Source organism: Eriocheir sinensis, chromosome 34, assembly GCF_024679095.1.
Source record: "Eriocheir sinensis breed Jianghai 21 chromosome 34, ASM2467909v1, whole genome shotgun sequence".
Classification (NCBI taxonomy): Eukaryota; Metazoa; Arthropoda; class Malacostraca; order Decapoda; family Varunidae; genus Eriocheir; species Eriocheir sinensis.
In genome coordinates this window covers 7669663-7695323 of record NC_066542.1, presented here as the reverse complement: position 1 = coordinate 7695323, position 25661 = coordinate 7669663, and the positions used below count along the sequence as shown (strand labels likewise).

General features: G+C 43.9%; 1 protein-coding gene across 2 annotated transcripts in view; it reads left to right on the top strand.

Annotated features, from left to right (window-relative positions):
- Positions 1-25661, top strand: part of LOC127007014 (hepatic leukemia factor-like) — a 100928-nt gene that overhangs the window by 14443 nt on the left and 60824 nt on the right. The window contains exon 1 of one of the 2 annotated variants that reach the window (XR_007760016.1): positions 13728-14517. The exons of the other annotated variant lie outside the window; for it this stretch is intronic. The gene's annotated coding sequence lies outside the window, so the exon portion shown is untranslated. Of the gene's footprint in view, positions 1-13727; positions 14518-25661 lie in introns of those variants that run through there. 2 annotated transcript variants of the gene reach the window in all.

Genomic DNA, 25661 nt, shown 5'->3' with positions numbered 1-25661 from the left:
GTCAAGTCAATTATCATGTTATTTCGCTCCCTTAAAATTTGAATTAAGGTCTGTATCTTGTTTACCCTTCCCTTCCCTCCCTTCCATTAGCCTTGTTTTCCTCCCTTCCTTTCTTTCACTCCCTTCTTTCTTCCGTTTCTGCTTTCCTTTTTACCTTATTCGTTATTCTTCCTTCCCTCCTTCATCTTTCCCTTCCTCTTATCTTTCCATCTCTCCTTCGTCTCCCTTCCTCCCTACTTTGTATCTACGTGTATCAGAGAGAGAGAGAGAGAGAGAGAGAGAGAGGTGGCCAGAAGATGCTTTTTAGAGATTTACATACATAGATAGATAGGGAGGAAAGATTTTAGGGAGAGAGATGGAGAGACGAATTGGAGGGAAGGTAGGAACGCGGAAAGATTATGTAATGAAGAGAGAGAGAAGGGGGGGGGGGGGGACAAATGGAGAGAGCGAGGTGGAGAAGGGAGTGTATGGGTTGCAGGAGGGAAGGGAGAGGAAAAGGGCAAGGGAGACTCGCATTGAGGGAGGGAGGGAGTAAACGAGGTATGGGAGGGAGGGAGGGAAGGGAATGCAGGAGGGAGATGGAGGGAAGGTAGTAGATAAGAGAGAGGGAAGGTGGGAGACAGGAGGAAAGGGAGGTTACGTAAAGGAGGTAGATGAGGGAATGAAGGAACTGCAGAAGGGAGGAGAGAAAGATAAAGGAATAAAGGAAGGAAGGAAAGGAGGGAAGGGATTGCAGGAGGGAGGTAAGGGAGAGAAGTTAGGTGAGGGAGGGAAGCTAACCTTGGGCCACGCAATGCGCTTTCTCCCTCCCCGATACTACTCAAACTGTGTGTGTGTGTGTGTGTGTGTGTGTGTGTGTTTACCTAGTTGCCGTACACACAGGAAATAGGATACGCTTGTGGGGTCACCTTCTGTCTCTATCGTCGTGTGTGTGTGTGTGTGTGTGTTTTAGTAATAATACAAGAGCGACACCAATATAAATAACAACAATAATTACTACTTGTACTACTACTACTACTACTTTTACTACTGCTACTACCATTCATTTCTACTAGTACTACCTCCACTACTACTACTACGAAGTCACTGTGATTAGTAACATTTATCTACACCCATGTATAATTCAATGTATATATCTATTTATTGTTTTATTCACTGACTTCATATTTATGTTTTTTTACACTCATTTACATCGAGTTTTCCAGGATCAGGTTATATGTATTTTTTTTATTATTCTCATCGCTGCATGAACTGGTATTGGAGGGGCGTAGTGGGATGGGGCTAGAGGAGGAGTTAATTGGGGAGGGTCGTAGTGGGTTGGGGGCTTAGGGAGGAGTTGGGGAAGTGTGTAGTAGTGGGTTGGGGGATAGGAGAGAAGGGGGTTAGGGAGGGCTGTTGTGCATGAACGAAGTCAGGCAAGCAATACACGATGAATGCTTAGACTTGTTTGCGTGTGTTGGGAGAGGATAGGGCATGTTATGTTGGATTATGCGAGGGTTGTGTTTGGTAAGGTTTGGTTAGGTTAGGTGAGGTTAGGTTAGACTGCCATATTTTCGGTTAGGTTAGGCTGCTTTACATAAGATAAGATAATTTATTTGTCACATTGCTATACATTAAAGCATACAAGTGAAAATCTTTGTGGCTACAGGCTCCAAAAGAGTAAAAATACAGTGTACGATATATTATATAGTATGATATAGTATAGTATGGTTTACATAACATACATAAAACATAATACCGTACTTTAGGTTAGACTGGGTTATGCTAGGGTAGGTTAGGCTAGTATACGTTAGGTTTGGTTTCATTCGCAGCTGTTAGTTCTAAGCAATTAGTAGTTAGTAGTTTAAAGAATACGTTAGGTTTGTTATAAGTAGTAGCCCTTCGTAGCCGGGTCAGCATAGGCAAGGTTTTGTTTTGTTAGGATAGGAAAAATTCGGTTTGGTTTGGTTGTGAAGTTTCTTATGCGAGGGCAGGGTTAGGTTAGCATTGGTTTGGGATAGAATAGGTTAGGTTTGGTTAAGTTTATGTACTACGGGCAGGATAGATCTAGTAGGGATAGAAGTAAAGTTTGGTGAAGTTAAGTTAGATTTCCTTTGTTAATTGTGGTGGGGTACATTTACTATATACTACGGTCAGGGTAGATTTAGTAGGGATAGAAGTAAAGTTTGGTGAAGTTAAGTTAGATTTCCTTTGTTACTTGTGATGGGCTACGTTAGGTAAGATTTAGTTGAGATTGGAATGGTTAGGATTGGCTAGGATAGGTTAGGTGAGGTTTGGTTGGGATTGGAATAGTTATCTTTGCCTATTTAAAGTTTGGTGTGTGGTTAAAGCTGTTGGGGGAATGTTGAAGCCGTTCGGTAGTATTCAAGTTTTCCAGAAAGTTAGAGGAAGATTACGGTTAAGTTTAGCTAGGCGAGGCTTGGAGTTAAGACAAGACAGACAGACAGACAAGCAGGCAGTAGTTAACTCTTATCAGTAAATTTCACTATTATATACAGTTCACATGGCTTTCTACTACTACGCACTAAGCAGGATTAAATAACAAGCAAGTAGGACAACAACAGCAGGCAAAGCAGGAGGGTCAATGCAGTGGCGAAGGGAACATGACTAGCAGGAGGAGGAGGAGGAGAAGGGAGGGAGGAACTAAATATATGTTGAGCTTGCAGGGTGGGGGAGAGGAGGAGGTGGAGGAGGAGGAGGAGGAGGAGGAGGAGTTGAGCTTGGAGGAGGAGGTAATTTAGCTTGAAGGTTAAAAAAAGGACAAGAAGGAGGAGGAGAAGGAGGAGGTTGGTCTAGTCGTGCAGAAGAGAAGGAAGAGGAGGAGGAAGAGGAGGAGGTAGTCATTTTTATTATATTCATCTTTTTGGAAATGGGATATGTTGGCAAGGAGGAAGAGAAGGAGGAGGAGGAGGAGGTTATATAAAGATAGAACAGGAAGGGAGGAGGGAGAATAGGAGGAATGAGTAAAGGAAGAAGAGGAGGAGAAGGAGAGGGGAGAGAAGAGGAGGAGGAGGAGGAGTTGTATAAGGAATAGGAAAAAGAAAAAAAAAAGGGAAAGGGGTGGCTTGGGAGGAATGGAAAGAGGGGAGGAGGAGGAGTAGGAGGGAAGGGGGTCGCTGGGAGGGGGGGAAGAGAGGAGGAGGAGGATAATTCTTGGAAGAAGGAAATTGAAGGTTTGCAGAGAGAGAGAGAGAGAGAGAGAGAGAGGGGGGGGGGGTTGATAGGCAGGCAAGAAGGCAGTCATATTTCTCCTACTTTTTCTTTTTTCACCACTACTTCTCCTCCTCTTCCTCCTCTTTCGTCGTCGTCTTCTCCTCCTCTTCCCCTTCTCCTCTTCATTAAATGGTCAGTCAAATAGCTAATAAGTTTGTCGACGTTGGGTTCACTCTGCTTATAAAACTAAACAACACATGAATTAAGAGACAAGAAAAATAGTTTATTTATATTTTTTCAAGTTATTCTAATCAAGTTAATGTGAAGAAATTATCAGAAGCAAAGTTTTCATTGATTTCTGCAACCGGTGGAGAGTCTAGTATCGTTGACACCCTGACCAGAATTGTTTTGGGGCCCTTAAATATACTCTCTGCAGGATTTTCATAGGGTAATTTACTTGTATTAAATCATTGCCTATCAATATACATGATTCTCACATTTCAGTAGACTTTACAATCTTGGTGAAAACCCAGCGACGGAGAATTGAGACAAAGAGGACGCTGAAGGTTGCTTGTCTTGCGTGTGCCTAAAACCGGTTCAGCCTGCAGCACCTTCAGAAGTGTGTTTGGTTAAATCCTCCTTTGGCTGTTTGCGTTAGGGGTCGCCTCAGTGGATCATTCATTCCCAGTTTCCATACCTTCTTGGCCTTTTCACCAATCATACATTCATACACCATACATTCATTGAAGATTTTGCCAGAACTCGGTAGAACCACCCTTCCTCATCTTTTTCCTCCCTCTTCTTCCACCCCTTCTGTAGAACCACCCTTCCTCTTCTTTTTCCTCCCCTTCCTCATCTTCCACCCCTTCCTCCTCTTCTCCTCCTCTTCCTCGCCATCCTTTTCTTCTCTCTTTCTTCTCATAGACCCAGCCTTTCTCTTTTGCACCTGCCCAAACTATCTTAATCTTAATGCCCTCTATTACTAAAATCTTGAGGTGCTGAGACAAAATGTACGAGTTGGCCTGTTTGTCGCATCCATTTTCTTCGATGGCGGTGCAGCAAAAGTATGGCGGCGATCTTAAGGCAGACTATGGTTAATATTCGACACGGAAATTGCATTTGTTCACTCATTATTGTTTGTTATTTTTCATCTCAATTATTACTATTAAACACGGTGCAATAGATAGACCCGGGAAAGTACAAGTAAATACCGTAGATCACAAAGTCTGCAACGCCGAAATCTGTGAGAGAAAAATAAGGTTAAAGGGAATTGCGTAAAAGATGGACAACTAAAAGCTACGAATCTGTGGTCCCGGGTTCAAATCCCAGCCTTGGCAGTCAGCGTTCAGCCCACCGAGCTGTTCATCCTCCCTTTCGGGCTGGTCGATAAATGGGTACATAGGAAAACCTGGGGAAGGTAAACTGTGAACTCTTTCAAGAGGAGGACCGTATCAGGACACCTCTCCTCCCAAAATTGACCTATCTTTCGGCCACTCCTCTTGACTCTTTTGTGGGAACAGTGAGTAGCGGGCTTCTTTTTTTTCTTTTCATTTATTTATTTATTTATTTATTTTTTTTTTTTGAGCTGTTTCCTCCAATGTAAAAAAAAAAGTAACCCGGATGTCACGCTTGCCCTGTGTCCCGGGGTAATAGGCTCTTCCCACCACAGGCTCAGGGCCAGTGCAACGGAGATGAACACTGATGCCACGCGCAACTGTGCCGTATGCTCCCAACAGTTCTAAGCTTACAGTGACTTTGTTTTCCTTTTGTCTACCTTCTTAGCGTCAACAGAAAACGGGTATAGAAAGAGAACGAATCTTTTGAGGGTAACTTTGCTAAACAGTCGTCGACCATTTTACCTAGATTTACATAGATATTCAGACCACACATACCCTATGGTCCAAACTAGGTGGTCCGTCCTTAAACCAAAGTGAAATTATATTCAATTTAATGTCACCAATACTCTGCATTTCAACGTTTAGTGAATATCAAGTTGAAGGAAGCGGCGGTCGAGCTGTCTTTAAATGAATTAATCGTGGTAAAAATATGTCGCCATGCACCCGAGCAGCGTGCCCGCACCCAGACATTATAACAAGTGCTGCAACATGAAACCACCACACTGTTGACTAATCTTAAACTTTCGGGCGCCCTGAGTTCTCCTACAGTAGGCTCGGGCGAGTCAGAAAGCAAGGCCGTCTGATCGGTTCGTCTTCTTCTCGCCGCCTCAACCTCCCTTCCGTCCCCTCAGTCACTGTATCCTCCCTCCAAGGAGCGATTAATGTTTTCACAGGCTGCTGAGGGAGTTGAGGCTAGGTCACCCAGGAACGAATATCCGAGGTCTCTTATGTCACAAAAACCTACACTTTTATACATCTATACATTTGAGTAGCGGCTTTTTTTATTGTTGTTTCCTTTTTTTGTGCCCTTGTGCTGTCTCTCTTACTGTAAAAAGAAAAATCCACAGAATGTCTAAGAACTTTTGGGAACCACTTTACCTCCTTGGTGGCACCAGACGACCTGAATCAAAGACGGCTGTAGGTTAATCTTCAGTGCGAACTTAGATACCAGAAATTGGCACTCAGGTCTTATTGCGAGCAGGGGTGAACCACCTCTACCTGCGCTCGAAGATATTCGTCGTGATAGAAAACACTAAGCAGTATCATAAAATGTGCTCGTGTTTTACTGCTTTTAGAACCAACCTTCCCCTCGCTTATGTCGCTACACCTGACAAATATCCGCGAGAAGATATAAATAATGATTAAAATCCGTCTTTTATGGAAGCCGTCTAAGCCAACGTAAGTACCACTCTCCACCACGTCAACCTGTGATCTCTGTGTACCATGGCAATCCTGTGAGCTACATTTTAGCGCCACGAGTCAACTTTTTAACCCAAGTAACTTTTATAGTGGCGTGTCATGAACCTTTGCCCCCACGCTTACCAACCTGAAGGAGTTAAAAGTGGAAGGGTAGGACGGGGGGGAGCGATGGAGGGATTTATTTTATTTATTTATTTATTATTATTATTATTATTATTATTATTTATTTATTTATTTATTTTTTTTTTTTTTAAACAAAGGAGACGGCTCAGGGGTTCAAGGGAGTCATAGAGTGGTGAGGTGCTGGGCGTTTTAGCATTGACAGAGCAAGCTAGTGGGAGGGAAGGACGGGAGGGAGTGATAGAGGAGTGAGGTGCTGGGCGTCTGAGGGCTGACAGAGCTAACTAATATTCCTTTGGCTTGCCGTCTCCTTATCGCAGTGCTCAAAGCCAAGGCCATTTTTTCGTGTCTTCCCAAGCTGCTTTCCTTCTTTCAAGCTGAGATTCCCGGAGCTTATGATTACTTAAAGCTTTGAGATCACATTTAAACTCAGGGGTGGTGGTGGTCGATTAGTGAGTATCGCTGTGCGTCGTATCAGTAATGGCTTCATCATTTAATCGTGAAGTATTAGGGAATTATCGACATTTCTGGTGAATAATGTGACGCTAAATGGTGGGAAATGTATCTGAAGCAGTCTACTATAGGCTTCGTTAGAGGGAGATGATTATGGGAAAAATGCGAGGGAGGGGGTGGACCTTTTTTATTTTATTTTATTTTATTTATTTTTTTATTTTTTTACAACAAAGGAGACAGCTCAAGGGCACAAAAAAAGGAAACCAATAAAAAAGCCCGCTACTCGCTGCTCCTACAAAAAAAAAAAAAAATCCAAAGAGGTGAACGGTGAACCAGTGACTAGAAATTGACGTGTGCTCCTTAATTAGTTTATAAAAAAAGTGGAATATAGTGTTGGATCGTCTTGTCCCTTTTCCATATAGCGCTACCAAGTTATTCAAGAGACGATTAAACTATTATTCATCTCAGAGGGAAGGGCTGACTTCACTAACCACGCAAGAGAGAAGGGAAAGAAGACGGGGATATGTGCGTGATGTAACTGATGGAGAAAGATTGACAAGAGTGGGTAGTAGAGGAGCGGGAGGAAGGTAAGGGAGGAAAGGTCAGTAACTTGGAGGTAACCAGAGAGGGAGAAAAGTTAATAATATGGAAAGAAACATGAAAAGGCAGCCTGAGAGAGAGAGAGAGAGAGAGAGAGAGAGAGAGAGAGAGAGAGAGAGAGAGAGAGAGAGAGAGAGAGAGAGAGAGAGAGTCAGGCAAAAGGAAGAATGAAAAAACAAGAAATATAAAGATAAACAAAATAATAGAAGAGAGAGAGAGAGAGAGAGAGAGAGAGAGAGAGAGAGAGAGAGAGAGAGAGAGAGAGAGAGAGGCTGATTGACTGCCCGGAAAACATTGTCTGTGTATGAGAGAGAGAGAGAGAGAGAGAGAGAGAGAGAGAGAGAGAGGCCTTGACCCATCACCATAACAACAGCTGTGTTCTGGAAACTTTACCTCTTCTCTCTCTCTCTCTCTCTCTCTCTCCTGTTTCTCTCATCTCCCCTCATCACTTTTTCTCTTTCTTTATCTCGTTTCTGATCTTTTCTCTTACTTTCTTCTCTTCCTTTTTTTCTTTTTTTCTTTTGTTTATTATTTTTACGTGTCATAAACCTCCTCCTCCTCCTCCTCCTCCTCCTCTCCTTCCTTTTCTCCCTCGTCTCCTTCCCCCTCACTCCTCATCATCTTCCTTATCTACTCTATTTCCCCTCATTATTTTCACCTTCTCTCCTTTCCTTCCCTCTCCTTTCCCTTCCTTTTCCCCTCTTTCCTCTAACCTTACCTAACCTCTTCCTAGCTTCCCCCTTCTTACCTAACCTTTTTTTCCTCTTCTTCTTTCCCCTCATTCTCACCTTTCCTTACCTATCCTCTCGTCCCCCTCATCTCCTCACTTTCCTTGACTCACTTTCCTTATCTCATTCCATCTGTTCTTTCTCCTTATTGTAATCATCTCACTTTCCTTGCCTCACTTTCCTCCCTCCTCAATTTATCTGTTCTTTCTCCTTATTGTAATCATCTCACTTTCCTTATCTCATTTATCTGCTCTGCTCTCTCCTTATTCCAGTCATATTCTCACTTTTCTTACCTCACTTTCTCTCCCTTCTCTTCTTTCACCTCATTCACTTTCCCTTCCTCCTCATTTCTCGTCCTTTCTCTCCCCTTCACCTTCATTCCTTCCTTTCTTTCCTCTTTCTCCTTACTTCCTGTCCTTCTTAACTTTTCCTTTTTTGTCTGTACATATTTTCACATCTACTCCTCCTCCTCTCCTCTTCTTCTCTCGTCTTTCCTCTTCCTTTTCCTCCCCTACTGTAGTCTACGTCTTTTCCTCTCCTCATTTCCATTCTCCCTGCTCCTCCTCCTCCTCCTCCTCCTCTTCTACCTCCTCCTCCCCTCTTTTTCATAACCTCATTTCCTTCTTCGTTTCACTTCTCCGTCAATTCCTTTTCCTACTTTCTCCCCATCTTCAGTGTTTATTCCCTTCCTTCCTTCTTTCCTTCCTTCCTTCCTTCCTTCCTTCCTTCTCTCTCTCCTTCCTTTCTCTTCTTATTCATATTCCTTCTTTGATTGAGAGAGAGAGAGAGAGAGAGAGAGAGAGAGAGAGAGAGAGAGAGAGAGAGACGTGCACTCGTGTACATCTCTTCAGCTTACAGATCCGTGCACACACATACATGGCGGGGATCTGGCGCGTGCACACACACACACACACACACACACACACACACACACACACACACACACACACACACACACATGGACTCTGCAATTTTTAACGCATTGATAAAAAAAAAGAAAGGGGTCACATTAAGGGCGATGTGTGTGTGTGTGTGTGTGTGTGTGTGATGCAACTCCCTTTTCATCCTCTTTTTGTGTGTGTGTGAATCTTCTTTTTTCTTTTTTCTTCTTCGTGTTTTTTTCCTGTCTGACATTTTCTTTTCATCATTTTCTTTTCATCCTCCTTTTTTTGGTGTGATTTTCTTTTCCTTATCTTCGTGTTTTCTTTACTATATTTTTTTTTCTTATTATTTCTCTTTCCTTCTTTTTTCTTATTATTATTAACTTTTTTCTCCTTTCTCTGTTTTTCTTCTCAGCTGACATATTTATTTTATTTTTATCCTTATTGTTTTTTTCCTTTATTTCTTCTTATTATTATCACTAACTTATTTTCCTTTCGCTCTACTCAATCCTCATATTTTAAACTCATTCTACCTATTCTCTATCTACCTCTTACGTCACTTCCTAGAGATCAAACTGTCACTACCATCTCCACTATCATTATTACTATCATTATTATTATTATTGTTATTATTAGCACAGGCATCATCATCATCACCTTCCTAAGATATGTCACCGGCTCTGTCCTTCCCAACAAATAATACGCTTTTACATAATCAGTTTAATGGCACACGCACGCATTTAACTCTGACCGTCCGAGATTATAATTATGGATGGCTGTTAGCGTGATGAGGGAGGGAAAGAAGGATGACGATGACGGTGACGGTGACGCTAGCAACAGGGAAGACGGAGATGGAGGTCACAGGGACACGACGAGGTGGAGGTGGAGGAGGAAGAGGAGGTGGAGGAGGATAAGGGGGGTTCACGCTGCAAGGTTAACTCGTAATTCAAGCTTCGAGGAGGAGGAGGAGGAGGAGGAGGAGGAGGAGGTGAATCAAGGGTGGAAGAATATGAAGAAAGAAGGAGGAGGAGGAGGTAAAGCAAGGGTGGATTATTATGAGAAAAGAAGAGGAGGAAGAGGAGGAGGATCGTAAACTAAAGAAAAAGAAAAGGAGAAGTTGAGGAAGAGGAAGAAGAGAAGGAGGTATAGCAAGGATTGAAGAATAATAGAAGAGAAGGAAGAGGAGAATCGTAGAATAAGGCAGAAGAAGAAGCAGGAGGAGGAGAAGATAAACCACGTAGATGGAAGAATGAGAAGAGAAAGAGGAATAAGAGGAGAATCATAAAATACGGTAGAAGAAAAAAAAACAGGAGGAAAAAGAAGGATGAGGACTAGGAGGAAGATTTGAAAGATGATGCAGATGATGAGAGAGAGAGAGAGAGAGAGAGAGAGAGAGAGAGAGAGAGAGAGAGAGAGAGAGAGAGAGAGAGAGAGAGAAAGACCTTGAAAAAACAGCGTAGTTAGAGATGAAAAAGTATATCCCGTTTTCTGTCTCGTTGTCATGGCGATGGAGAGGGACAGGAGGAGGGGGGGGGGAAGGGTGGTAGTAGAGGTGGTGGTGGTGGTGGGATTCTGCCTCTGTGGTTGTGGTGGTGTGGGTGGGATGCTGACCTAAATGTTAGTTTATCCCCGCTCCTTGCCTCAGTGCTCAAATCCGTCACTCCATTTTCTGTTCACTATTCTTCACATTCATTCATATTCAAGGCTTTGTTGTGTCTCCCATTCACTTCGTTCAGTCATATATATTAGATACTCTATATGCGATTCTCTTTTGTTCTCGTTAATTAATTCACTCTTGTCCTGTTTCAATTTATCTTATTTATTTATGATTTTGTTGAGGTCTGGAGTCGGTTACGTGGTGGTGGTGGTTGTGGTGGTAAATGCGTATAGAAGTGGTGTATACCTTTAGAATGATGGTTATAGTGGTGGTGTTATAGGGAGAGGTGGTGTTTTTGATGGTCATGGTGGTGGTGGTGGTGGTGTTAAGTGCGTATAGAAGTGGTGTATACCCTTAGAATGATGGTTATTGTGGTGGTGTTATGGGAAGAGAGGTGGTGTTCGTGGTGGTGGTGGTGGTGGTGGTGGTGTTAAGTGCGTATAGAAGTGGTGTATACCCTTAGAATGATGGTTATCGTGGTGGTGTTATGGGAAGAGAGGTGGTGTTCATTGTGGTGGTGGTGGTGATGATCATTGTTTCCCGTGACACCATAAGAGTATAAAGATGACAAGATGATATTGATGATGGTGGTGGTGGTGGTGGTGCTGAAGATATGCAGAGGTGGTGTAATGTTGCTTTTCTTATTTATTTGTTTATTTAATTTGTTGATTTTACTTTTATTTGTATTTTTTTTATTTATTTATTTGTATTTTTGTTGCCGTAAGCAGTGGTGAGGTGGTGTGAGGTGCATGCGTGTTGAGGTAATGTGTGGTGGTGTTGGTGGTGATGTTTACGCGTGGTGATGATGCTAGTGGTTGCTGTGGTGAAGCAATAGCGCTTTTTTTAACTGTGGTGAGTGGTGGTGATGTGGTGTACTGTGCAATGGGGATAGTGGTGATGTTACATGTGTTTAGAGGTGGTGGTGTTTACGTGAGGCAGTGAAAAAGGAGAGGAGAGGAGCGGAGAGGAGAGCAAAGGAGAAGAGAGGAGAGGAAAACAAAGGAGAGGAGAGAAGATGAGAGCAAAGGAGAGGAGAGGAGAGGAAAGCAAAGGAGAAGAGAGGAGAGGAAAACAAAGGAGAGGAGAGAAGATGAGAGCAAAGGAGAAGAGAGGAGAGGAAAACAAAGGAGAGGAGAGAAGATGAGAGCAAAGGAGAGGAGAGGAGAGGAAAGCAAAGGAGAGGAAAGGAAAGGAGACAAGAGGAGAGAGGTGATGGTTGGTTGATGGTTGTGACTGGCAGTGATAACATACGCTTGATTATTTAAACATCAATGCAACACCTTCAGAAATGGAAATCAGGAGCCATCCACACTACCCACGTAACTGCTAATAAAGAGAGTAATGAGTAATAATTGATGTGACGTTTAAATCACCTGGCGCTATTAGCAGAGGTGAGACAGACGCTACAGAACGCGCGGCATCATAGAGAGTGTCCTAATGAGCGCCGGCAGGGGGAAAATTCCGTACTACCTGACGCCGTTATGTCTACCTGTAGGACGGGGAGGAGAAGGAGGAGGAGGAGAAAGAGGAGAAGGAGGAGAGGAAAGCGAGACATGAGGGATGATGGGGTGAATACGTAGTTAGTGATGTGTGTGTGTGTGTGTGTGTGTGTGTGTGTGTGTGTGTGTGTGTGGTGAGCGACGAAGGTAGGATATCAGCCGCGAGACTCCTCCTGCTGCTGCTTCCCCTCCTCCTCCTCCTCCTCCTCCTCCTCCGCCGCCGCCTATCTCCCATCCCCAACATGTGATGCACAATTACTTCCCTACCAGCAATCTCCCTCTCTTCCCATCCCACTCAAGTCTTTATCTCCTCCTCCTCCTCCTCCTCCTCCTCCTCTTTCTCCTCTTCCTTCTCCTCCTCCTGAAGAGTGGGGGTAAGGAGGGGCGTGAAACGAGGTCCTTCACCTGTGTCGCTCGGGAACAGGTGAAGACGAGGAGAGGAAAGGAAAGAAAAGGAAAGGAGAGGAAAGGAAAGAAAATAAAGGAATGGAGAGGAGAGGAGAGGAGAGCAAAGGAGAGGAAAGGAAAGAAAAGGAAAGGAGAGAAAGGGAAAGGAAAGGAAAAGAATGGAGAGGAGAGGAGAGGAGAGCAAAGGAGAGGAAAGGGAAGAAAAGGAAAGGAGAGGAAAGGAGAGAAAAGGAAAGGAAAAGAAAGGAAAGGAAAGGAGAGAAGAGGGAAGGAAAGGAGAGGAGAGAAGAGGAGAGGAGAGGAAAGGCAAGGCAAGGAAAGGAAAGGAAAGGAGAGGAGGGGAAAGGAGAGAAAAGGAAAGGAAAGGAAAGGAAAGGAAAGGAAAGGAAAGGAAAGGAGAGGGAAGGAAAGGAAAGGAGAGAAGAAGAGAGGAGAGGAAAGGCAAGGCAAGGAAAGGAAAGGAAAGGAAAGGAGAGGAGGGGAGACGAAAGGAAAGGAATGGAGAGGAGAGGAGAGGAAAGAAAAGAAAACGAGAGGAAAGAAGAGAAAAAGAGAGAGGAAAGGAGAGGAGTTACTGACGTCACGGTTACATAAGACTTGTCAAAGGAAGGAGAGAGAGAGAGAGAGAGAGAGAGAGAGAGAGAGAGAGAGAGAGAGAGAGAGAGAGAGAGAGAGAGAGAGAGAGAGAGAGAGAGAGAGAGAGAGAGATTATGTGGGTGGGTAGAAGCGACTGAAGGTAGAAAAGGAGATAGTTGCAAGTTGTGGAGGCGGTGGAGGAGGCTGTGGCATTGTGGAGTGGAGGCGTAGATAGAAGGAGTGGAATGGGGTGATGGATGGGAGAAGGGGAAAGATAGGGATGATGGGAGGGAGGGGGTAGAAGATGATGGAGGGGGTATGATGATAAAGGGGTGGGAAGCGACAGGTGTGGTTGTGAAATGGGTTAATTGGAGGTGTGGTGATGGTGTTTGTATAGGAATAGAAGTGGTGGTGATGGAAGTGGTAATGTAATGGTGGTAGTGGTTTTCTGTGGTGATGTGGATTGTATAATGGTAGAAATTGTGGTAGTGGTGGTGTTTATAAAGTGGTAATGACGTTTTTTATCCTCAAGTGGTAATGTGGAGTGGTGATAGTGGCAGAGTGGAGGAAAGTGCTGTGTGTGTGGAGGGGAGACAAGTGGAGAGGTGGTGGTGGTGTTAGTTAGTGTTGGTGAAGTGGAAGAAATGCATGCAAGGAGAAGGAGTGGGATGCAGTGGAGTGGAGAAGAGGTGGAAGGGAGAGAGAGAGAGAGAGAGAGAGAGAGAGAGAGAGAGAGAGAGAGAGAGAGAGAGAGAGAGAGAGAGAGAGAGAGAGAGAGAGAGAGAGAGAGAGAGTGGGACAAAACCGCGCGCCGCCACCACCACCACCACCACACCGCCACCTGCCGTGTCACTCCCGTCTTGTTCACCACCACGCCAACACCACTTCCACCTCCATTACCAACACCACAAACACCATCACCACCACCACCAGTGCCACGCCCGCAATCACCACAGCAGTGACTTAAAACAGTGAACGCGTGTGTGATGACATACTCTCCGTCCGACAGTGACATACCCATATTCCGCGAGTGCGACTTGGCTTGGATACGCGCCCACGGCCTTATCAACACCCCTCCACCCACGCCTATATCATCACCCCTCCACCCACGCCCACACTGACCCCTCCCCTCCCTTCCTACACGCCCACTCACACCCCAGCACTGACTAGACACGTTTTACATTCACCCACCTTACTGTTACCTGCATTTCCCACGCCCATTGCCAGCTTTCCCATACCCCCCACACGCCCGTTCCACCCTCCCCCACGCCTACTCCCACCCTCTCACCTAAAACTGGCTAGATCCACTTTTCATATCATTACCTGGGTTAGTATACCTGGAAGTTCCCACGCCTACCTGTAACGTTGCCATACCTCATAACTCACGCCCACACGCCCACGTAACCATGCAGGCACCTCCCATGTACCCCGCTTGTGTCCTGCCGCCCGCGTTCACCAACTACCGCCCGCTGCAACAGTATCGTAACCCGCAGTGGCAGTGGCAAGCTCTCCACGCCCAGTTTCACGCTCACGCCGCGAGCAACGTGCCTCACCACCCGCCCGCCCCGCCACGCCCGCCGCCGCCGATCCCCAACGCTAATAACAACGTCGCCCATTACAATATAGGTGAGTTTGTGTGTGTGGGAGGGGGGAGGTTTTGGGGTGTAAGGATACTTGTTGTTGTTGTTTTGATTTTGGTTCTGATTTTTTTTTTTTTGGGGGGGGGGGTCGTAGTTTTCCTCCTCCCTTTCCTCCTCCTCCTGCTTCTCTTTTATCTCCTCTTGTCTTCTCTTCTTTCCTTCCTTCCCCCTCCTCGTTCCTCCTCGTTCTTCTCAGTTTACATTTTCGTTTTCTTCTTCTTTTCCTCCTCCTCCTCCTCCTCCTCCTCTAATAAAACTTACTCATCATTTCCGTGCGTCTTACTTGTCCTCGGCCGTGACCTCCTCCTCCTCCTCCTCCTCCTCCTCCTCCTCCTCCTTTCCCTCCCACTTCCTCCACTTCTCGACGGTGGCTTCCTCTTCATCATGGTTTTTCTCCTCCTTCAACTCCTCCTCCTCTTCTTCTTCCTTCTCTTACTCTTCGTCCTCCTCCTCCTCCTCCTCCTTCTCCTCGTCCTAGACTGTCATTGATTACTAACACCAGACAGGTAGAGAGAGAGAGAGAGAGAGAGAGAGAGAGAGAGAGAGAGAGAGAGACAGACGGACAATTTCAGACGGACACAGATAGACAGACAGTGGACACACACACACACACACACACACACACACACACACACACACACACACACACACACACACACACACACACACACACACACACACACACACACACAGAGAGAGAGAGAGAGAGAGAGAGAGAGAGAGAGAGAGGGATACTAAGGTGGGAAATACGCAAATTGGCTTAGAAGCACCTGTCAGACGGCTTACCTGTGCAGCAACCTAATTATTGGTGTGTGTGTGTGTGTGTGTGTGTGTGTGTGTGTGTGTTCTTGTCGTTCTTGGTACTTATGATAATGTTCATGTGGAGTTCATTATAATATTTTCAACTCCTTTTTTCTTCTTCTTCTTCTTCTTCTTCTTCTTCTGCTTTTACTTCTTCTATATCTTCTTTTATTTCTCATTATTATTATTATTATTATTATTATTAGTGCCATAGTTACTCTAGTTGTAGTTGTTGGTGTTGTTTCCGTTGTTGTTGTTGTCGTTGCCGTGTTGTTGTTTACAGTGGAGATGGTGGTGGTGGTTGTGTTGAAGTACAGAAGCGTAGACGGCGATAAGGACAAAGATAAAGGGGGGGGGGAGGGGGAAGGGTTTGGCTGATATCCTTTATATGCCTGCTACTTACTACCTTCTCTCTCTCTCTCTCTTTTTTGTATTTCTTGGTTTTATCTCTATCTTTCTTACTAACTGTCTTTCTGTCTATCTATCTGTCTGTTTTTAAAGTGTCTGTGTCTGCCTATCCTTCATTCTATCTATCTGCTTATATGTATCAATTATCTATCTAACTCTGTCTATCTGCGTATATCTATCTGTCTTTCCGTGTGTCTACATCTATCATTATATCTACCTATTTGTGGCTATCTGTATATATCAATTACCTATCTATATCTATCTATCTGTCTGTCTCTGTTTATCTCATCTATCCACCTGTGCCTCCTTACCTGTCTAATTAGCTACCCTTTTTTCCGTCCGGTTTTCCGCCGCTCAGCTTCGTGATGTAATATTGGACAATTTTTCAACTAATTATATTTACTCGCGTTCGTTTAATATATACTTCTAGCTCTACATATTACTCCTCTTTTTCGGCATCTGTCTTTTTTAGTCTCGTATTTATGTAGATTTTACGTCAATTTTTATTTTTATTTTATTTTATTTTTTATTTTTTTATTTCCTATCATGTTACGTTGGTTTGGTGAATATTGCGTTTATTTCTACATTGTTTATTTATGGTTTTTTTTTTTTTTTTTTTTTTTAATCTGTCACTTTTTACCCGCTGAATATCTCATTTATATATATATATTCTCTCTCTCTCTATCTATCTATCTATCTATCTATCTTACTATCTATCAATACATGCAAAGGTTATCTATCTATCTATTTATGTGCATCTATGTCTCCTCTTAGGTCCATTTTTTATACTGTAATTTGAATGAGTGAGTGATTTATTTACTTTTCCATTTAGTTATTTATTTGTTTATCTATTTTAACACTTCGAAGCCTTCCATACTGTTGTTGTTGTTGTTGTTGTTGTTGTTGTTTAGGGCTGCCACGATCTAAAGCTTTACATGTCACCCCGTTGCGATGAAAAACGAAGACTTTGTCCCTTGATGGCGCTGCTAAGTTTAGGCACACAAGCTTTCCCTCCTCCTATTCTTGCACCTTTTATTTCGCGTCACCTCGCCGCTATGAGTCAGTCCGTACCGGCGCTTGTGTGAGTTCAGGTAAAGTTCAGGTGCACGGTTCGTTCAGCATTCCGTAGACGTAAGCCATGGCGTTCCCGTTCGGTCCTCTGTGTGGGAGGTGGGATTGGACTGGCTGACCCTTGCTCCTCTTTGCTCTTGAACTTGCTTTTTGTTTTGTTTTTTACGGGAAAGGAAACAGCTCATATAAATAAATAAAGCCCTCTACTCGCTGTTCGTGTAAAATCAAACATAAAGAGTGACCAGATCTGTCTCCGGCGAAAAATAAAGTAAAGAATAACTGTATGTACTCATGAAAACTTAACCTTGGACTTTTTGTTTTTTACGGGAAAGGAAACAGCTCAAGGGTAATATACAAAGAAAACACACAAAAGTAGCCCGCTAATCACCGCTCCCGCAAAAGCAAACAGAGGGAGGGGCCAGAACTGTCTCCGGGTTTGAAAAAAAAATAAAAAAATAAAGTAATTGTCTAAAGAAAGAAAAAACAATGTGTTCTTTAAAACTTACCTGCTGATAATTATAAAAGACTACTGACATAAAGAAAGGAAGTTGTTCAATCTCTACCATTACAAACTTTGACTACATACCTTGAACTATCCGCGGTAAAAATAATGATAATAGTCTAAAAAAAAAATTAACTATGTACTTTAGAAAACTTACCTGCTGATAATTATAAAAGACTACTGACATAAAGAAAGGAAGTTGTTCAATCTCTACCATTACAAACTTTGACTACATACCTTGAACTATCCGCGGTAAAAATAATAATAATAGTCTAAAAAAAAAATTAACTATGTACTTTAGAAAACTTACCTGCTGAGGAATGTAAAAGACTGCAGACAAAAGAATAGAAAGTTGTTCAATCTCTACCATTACAAACTTTGACTACATACCTTGAACTATCCGCGGTAAAAATAATAATAATAGTCTAAAAAAAAATTAACTATGTACTTTACAAAACTTACCTGCTGAGGAATGTAAAAGACTGCAGACAAGAGAATAGGAAGTTATTCAATCTCTACCATTATAACTTTAGGTGCGTACTTTGACCTGTCTCCGCGATAAGTAAATATAATAGTCTAAAGAAAGAATAACTATGTACTCTAGAAAACTTACCAGCAGATGACTTCAAAAGACCAATGACATAAAGAAAGAATGTTGCTCAATCTTCACCATTACATTATGATTTGTGTGACACGTGTTGAGTAATTTCCCAGAGTACCTACATTCTTTTCTTCTCCTGGGTACTACTTATTGGAAGAGTGATGGCAGACAGACACCTACAGAGACAGGGACAGAACCTAGGGCGTCGTAAGCATGTGGGTGTTAATACCATGATTATTTTTTTAAGTACCTTGTTGTCGATGTAATTTTCCAAAGTGCATATTTTTTTTTCTTGGGTACTTATTGGAATAGTGCAGACAGACAGACAGATAGACAGGCAGGCAGAGGGTACTTATTGAAATAGTGCAAACAGACAGACAGATAGACAGGCAGACAGGGTACTTATTGGAATAGTGCAGACAGACAGATAGATGGACAGGCAGACAAACAGGGGTACAAACAGACATACAGACAGACAGGCAGAGAGACAGATACAGATGCAAAGCCAAACACAGACATTGACAGGAGCACAGACAGACAGACACACAGATAGGCACATTGACACTAGCAGACAGACAGAGAAACAGACATATAGACAGACACAGAGGCACAGACAAGGAGACAAACAAACGCAGACAAAGACAGAGACACAGAATATAGAAACAGGAATACAGATAGAGGCACAGACACAGATAAACAGACACACACACAGACAGACAGACAAACACAGCCTAGGGCGTTCTAAGAGCATGTAGGTGTTAATACTCTGAAGGTTATTGTGTGGGAGGAGTGTCTCTGCCGCTTCTCTCTACCCCGGGCGATTGTCTTCCCCCGGGGCGGTATTCAGGCTGTGACCCCGTGTGTTTTGTGAAAGGGCGAGTAATCTGACCAAGGGGGATATTCAGTAAGTCGTATTTTCCTTATTTTTCCGGCGAAGAGAAAAAAAACATGTTACATCTACTTAGAGAGAGAGAGAGAGAGAGAGAGAGAGAGAGAGAGAGAGAGAGAGAGAGACAGACAGACAGACAGGTAGTGATAAGAGAAGATGGCGCCACTATAAACACTTGCCTGCGCCATGACGGGCTGGGACCGAATACCATCCAGGCCCTTCAAGCAAGCCTACCGGCGCAATAGGCGGAGACGTAAAAAAAAAAAAAAAAAAAGGAGCGTGACCGACACAGACAGACAGATAGACGATAATGATAAAGAGGTAGACCGACAAATTTAAAGGGACAGGCGCAGACACATATGGACAAGTAAACATACAGGTAACATACTAACGAGCAGACAGACGCAAATGATACATACAGACAGACAGACAGGCATGCAGACTTGACCGATATGCAGGTATTTATAATCCCTATGGTGATGGTGCGGACAGAAATAGCCCCAGAAACTAATCCTTTTTACCGGCTTTGTGAGGAGGAGGAGGAGGAGGAGGAGGAGAGGAGGAGAGTGAAAAGAGGGAGCGAGTGGGAAGAGAAGGTAAAACGAATGCTGATTATAAAGATGAAGAAGAAAGATAAGAGAGAGGAAAGAAACATACATTGGCTAAAATGATAATGGTGTCAGGTTAGGTTAGGTAAGGTTAGGTTAGGTTAGGTTAGGAACATAAGAGAAAGGAAAGAAGCATTTGGTGGCTAAAATAATAATGGTGTTAGGTGAGGTAAGGTCAGGTTAGGTTAGGAACATAAGATAAAGGAAAGAAGCATACATTGGCTAAAATGATAATGGTGTTAGGTGAGGTAAGGTCAGGTTAGGCTAGGTTAGGTTAGTTTAGGAACATAAGAGAAAGGAAAAATATGCTATAGCAATAATGATAGAAGAAACAAAAATAGATCAGTAGGCAGCGAAAAGTGTCTGCGTATAATGAATTTACCTATTTAAGTGGTTCAATCAAGTCATCAAGCGTAAGCACTTACAGGTAGAACGTACGGGGGTGTTATTGGGGGAGCGGAAATGCACTGCCTATTCCAAGTGAGGTCTCCCCAACGAACTATGCGCTTTCAACACTCCAGTTTCCTCGTTATGAATCCACCCTCAGTATTCTTTTTTTCCGGCAGATGTATAGTTCTTTGTGTGTTTTAGGTGACGTCACTTCTGCTAGCGACCTGAAGCCCAGTTCCTCATGTGCAACTTAGTGAGCCTTTCCAAGCATGTGGCAATTCATAATGTGTGTGTGTGTGTGTGTGTGTGTGTGTGTGTGTGTGTGTGTGTGCTTCGCTGCAAATGCCAAATTCAGGGATTATGTTCATTTTTCATCATCTCTTCCTCCTCCCCCTCCTCCTCCTCCTCCTCCTCCACCTCCTGGCATCTCTTCTTACTCCTCATCTACGTCGTTTTCAAATGTTTTTCTCCTCTTTCCCTCTTCAATTATTATATTCGTGATCCACAGAACTCTTATTCATCCTCCTCGGAATTCTTCATGTCAAATCGAATTATTGGTAAAGAAAAACAGCAGTCCAGTGTTTACGAGAGAGAGAGAGAGAGAGAGAGAGAGAGAGAGAGAGAGTCGTTCACTCATCAACACCTCACTAACCTGACCTTTCCTTCCCTAGCCTTTTAAACCGTGACCTTACTCTTTTGCTTCCCTCTCTACACAATGACCTTGACGTAACCTTTCTGTCCCTACACACACATAACCTTGACCTGACCTTTCCATCCCAGTGACCTTGAGCTAGTTTGCTAACCCTACACTGACCTTGGGCTTCCATGCGTCATCTGATGTGAACTATTGACCTTTTCTATATCTGTCTTATCTCTCTATGTAAATCGTTCCAGCAGTGATCTTGAACTCGATTTAGGTGTGTGTGTGTGTGTGTGTGTGTGTGTGTGTGTGTGTGTGTGTTGTAAGGTATATTGCTTTGTTATCTGACTGACTAATTGATTTTTTCTCTCTCTCTCTCTCTCTCTCTCTCTCTCTCTCTCTCTCTCTCTCGTTTTATCACTCGTGCATGAAGAGTATGCATGGTGGTGGTGGTGGTGGTAGTGGTGACTGTCAATATCATCAGCTACCTTTTGCATATCAGAAAGAAAAGGTTCACCATTAATCTTACTGGTGGTGATGAAGATGGTGGTGGTGGTATTGCTAATGGTGGTGATGAATATATGAAGCGGATGGTTGTGGTGTTGAAGTTGCTGGTATAGTGAGAGATGATGATGGTGTTGTGGTGAGTAAGTGGTGGTGATGAAGATAGGAAGTGTTATGATGGTTGTGATTTGGGTGCAGGTTATGGTGATGTAGAAAAAGGTGTTGCTATTGGTTACGGTGGTGATACAATTTTGGTGGTGATGATGGTGGTATACTTAAAGCGTCACTATTAGTTACGGTGGTGATGCAGCTGCCGTGATGGTGATGGTAATGGTGCCAATTTCAAGGTTATGTGTATGATTTGGTCTGCTGATGTATGTAATGCGGCGTGGACCAATCACAGCACTTGGGGAGGCCTGGGAAGGGTATACTGTGCGAACCTGGATGCTGCACTGCTGAGGGTCGTATTAAAAGACAATTCGCCGCCTAAGAACGCATATTTGACAAGGCTTTCGTAGGAGTTGTGGGCATTTCCAGGGGTAGTTTCATGACCCTGGTGGTAGTTTGACCCTTCTTCTGTACCGTGAATCTAAAGAAACACTCATTAATTAACCTAACCTAACTTAACCTAACCTAACTAAGGGTCGTATTTCAAGACATCTCGCTGCCCAAGAACACCTATTTGACAAGGCTTTCGTAGGAGTTGTGGGCATTTCCAGGGGTAGTTTTATGACCCTGGTGGTAGTTTGACCCTTCTTCTGTACCCTGAGCCTAAAGAAACACTCATTAGAACCTGATTGATCCCTCCTTTGACCTTTAGAAATAGCTGATGTGAGAAGCGAAAGTCTACTAGGGTCATATTCTTAAACCATCCCAACGCCCAAGCACATACATTTAACAAGGCTTTCGTTGGATTTGCGGGCATTTCCAGGGGTAGTTTTAGGACCCTGGTGGTGGTCTGACCCTTCCTCTGTACCGTGAACGTAAACAAACACCCATGGAGACGCGTTTGACCTCTTATTTTGCCTTTAGAAGTGATGGATGCAAGAGAAGGAAGCGTCTAACAAAACCGACCTACGTCCCAGGGTGATGACTTCTCGCCCACCACAGGCTCAAAGGGACATATGATACGGAGATGTGCACAGCGGCCACGCGTACCTAATAGTGTGCTGACAATGCTCCCAACTTTACCGATTACGTTTTAGACACACGATTCCAAGCCAGCCCCTCCATGAATGATCTCTGGGGCTCTGGTGACGGCTCTTGGGTATGGGTGGAACCTCTCACACTGTTCTCATGTACCCGGAAGGCGAGACGCAACCCAAGACTGACACCCGGTACCCATTCACTGCCGGGTGGACAGGTGGCACGGATTGAAGGAGGCTGCTCATCCGTGTCCACTCTGCCCGGGAATCGAACCTGGGACCTCTAGACTGTGAGGCGAGCATGCTAACCACTGCACCACACACACACACACACACACACACAGACAGACTTAAATAGACAATGCACCAGAGAGAGAGAGAGAGAGAGAGAGAGAGAGAGAGAGAGAGAGAGAGAGAGAGAGAGAGAGAGAGGACGTTTTCATTATTAGCCAGAAATTTACCTTTGTGAATGTGAATGTTGTCGTTGGTGGTGGTGGTGGTAGTGGTAGTGATGGTGGTGGTGGTGGTGGTAGTGATGGTGGTGATGACGGTGATGATGATGGTATTGATGGTGATGTTAGATTATGAGTATTGATGTCAGAATAGTTAGTGTTAGCTTAGGAATAGTGATGTCAGTGTTAAGAGAAGTGATGTCAGAGGGATTAGAGTAGTGTCAGGTTAGTAGTGATGTTATAGTGGTAGTGGTGATGGTGATGATGATGATCCTGATTGTGATTGAGATGAACTTGCAAGTCTCAGTCGTGCAAGGTTTACAAGATTACTTCGGTGACTTTTTTGGTAGAGGAGGAGGAGGAGGGGAAGGAAAAGGAGGAGGAGGGGAAGGAAGAGGACGAGGAGGAGGAAGAGGAGGAGAGGAGGTAAAAGCTGCATAAGAGGAGGCAAGTAATCGTGAAGAGGAAGAAGGAAAGAAGAAAAGTGAGTAATAAGGTGGTGGTTAGACGTCTTGCATGTGTGTGTGTGTGTGTGTGTGTGTGTGTGTGTGTGTGTGTGTGTATGTGTGTCATCAGATACACTTGGATCATTATCGCCATCAGCATCCATTTCCGCTTAAATATTCCTTCATTATTTAGCGACCTTCATGTTCTCGCTATTGCCAGAGAGAGAGAGAGAGAGAGAGAGAGAGAGAGAGAGAGAGAGAGAGAGAGAGAGTGACTGAGTGTGTTATGCAAAAAATCAGTCATGCAGTGTTCATTTCACAGTTCATTAGAGAGAGAGAGAGAGAGAGAGAGAGAGAGAGAGAGAGAGAGGGGTAGAATATTGCAATGTCATTTATCTTGTACCTGTATTTTTTCCTTCCTTCACCTTCTCTCCATCCCTCCTTTCCTCCTCTTTACGTCAATCCTTTTCCTCATTCGCTTATATCTTTTTTTTTTCCTTCTCTGTCTTGAGTTCTCCCTCCTCTCGTTCGTTTAATCTCTCTCTCTCTCTCTCTCTCTCTCTCTCTCTCTCTCTCTCTCTCTCGTTTTCTTATCTTCTCATTTGGCGTATCATTCCTCCTCCTTCTCTCCTCCTCCTCCTCCTCCTCCTCCTCCTCCTCCTCCTCCTCCTCCTCCTCAGTATTATCTCCCTCTTGCATGTCTCCTCACGTTTGTCCTCCACTTCTCCTCCACAGTCAGAGAGAGAGAGAGAGATAGAGAGAGAGAGAGAGGCCGCCGGGTGCTTGTTGACCTCGATGCCAGAGAAATGAACTTAGATTTGACCTTTCCTCCTCCTCCTCTTTTTTTTCCCTCTTTCAACTAGGCAGTCAATCAGTCAATCAGTCAGTCATGAAGCCTGTTAAATGGTGACCTTCTCTCTCTCTCTCTCTCTCTCTCTCTCTCTCTCTCTCTCTCTCTCTCTCTCTCTCTCTCTCTCTCTCTCTCTCTCTCTCTCTCTCTCTCTCTCCGTGCTTGCCTGACTGATTGCCTGAAATGATGGAAAATGCCATAACAGAAGTCGCTGACCGTTGAATGACCGACACCCCCCCACCCCCCTCTCTCTCTCTCTCTCTCTCTCTCTCTCTCTCTCTCTTTCCGACCTCTGCCTGTCCTCCACCCTATCTACACCTTTACATATCTGTCTGTCTGTCTGCTTCTGTCTATCTATCTGTCTATCTATCTGTCTATCTATCTGTATTCATGTCTCCTTTTCTTTATTACTTTTCACTCGTTACCTATGCTTGAGAGAGAGAGAGAGAGAGAGAGAGAGAGAGAGAGAGAGAGAGAGAGAGAGAGAGAGAGAGAGAGTTATGAGACGAAAGTAAAGAAAAAGAGAAGAGGAGCGATAGAGATAAAAAGAAAGACTGGTAGAGGAAAATAAAGAACAAGCAAAGAGGGAGAAAGAGAGTAGGGAGAGGAAGTGTTACAGGGATGGAGGTGAGGGGAGGGAAGGTAGAGAAGTAAGGATGGAGGGAATAAGGAAGTGCTGGAGGGAGGGAGGGTCAGAGGTAGAGAGAGAGGGAGGGATGGAGGGAAGGAAAGGGATGGTCAAGGTTACAACTCTTCCCTCCCTCCTTCTTACCCTCATCCCTCTACCCTTCCCTCCTTCCCTCCCCTCATCCTCCCTGTTGACCTTGGTAGCAGGATTGTGTGTGTGTGTGTGTGTGTGTGTGTGTGTGTGTGTGTGTGTGTGTGTGTGTGTGTGTGTTCCTGAAGATGTCTGTCATTACCAATTAAAAAACGAACGGGTGCTTGACAGTATTTTGCCTTAATTAAATTCAACAAACTTCCAATACATTTTCTTAGTTTATTTGCATCGTACGCGAAACTAATAAAAGATACTGGCTAATAAAACTAATATAAGAAACTAATAACACTAATAAAGATAAATGCTTGATGGAACCATTAGCCCGTAAGAGAGGTTCATGGAAAGCTTGTACTGAACGGCGTTGACTGACATTGCTGGAACTGATCGCAAGGGAATGGTCTATATAAAAAGCTTGTAATAATGTGCGCTGGTTGACTGACATTGCTGGAACTGATCGCAAGGGAATGGTCTATATAAAAAGCTTGTAATAATGTGCGCTGGTTGACTGACATTGCTGGAACTGATCGCAAGGGAATGGTCTAGAAAAGGAGCTTGTAATAATGTGCGCTGGTTGACTGACATTGCTGGAACTGATCGCAAGGGAATGGTCTAGAAAAAGCGCTTGTAATAATGTGCGCTGGTTGACTGACATTGCTGGAACTGATCGCAAGGGAATGGTCTAGAAAAGGAGCTTGTAATAATGTGCGCTGGTTGACTGACATTGCTGGAACTGATCGCAAGGGAATGGTCTAGAAAAAGCGCTTGTAATAATGTGCGCTGGTTGACTGACATTGCTGGAACTGATCGCAAGGGATGGTCTAGAAAAGGAGCTTGTAATAATGTGCGCTGGTTGACTGACATTGCTGGAACTGATCGCAAGGGATGGTCTAGAAAAGGAGCTTGTAATAATGTGCGCTGGTTGACTGACATTGCTGGAACTGATCGCAAGGGAATGGTCTATAAAAAGCTTGTAATAATGTGCGCTGGTTGACTGACATTGCTGGAACTGATCGCAAGGGATGGTCTAGAAAAAGCGCTTGTAATA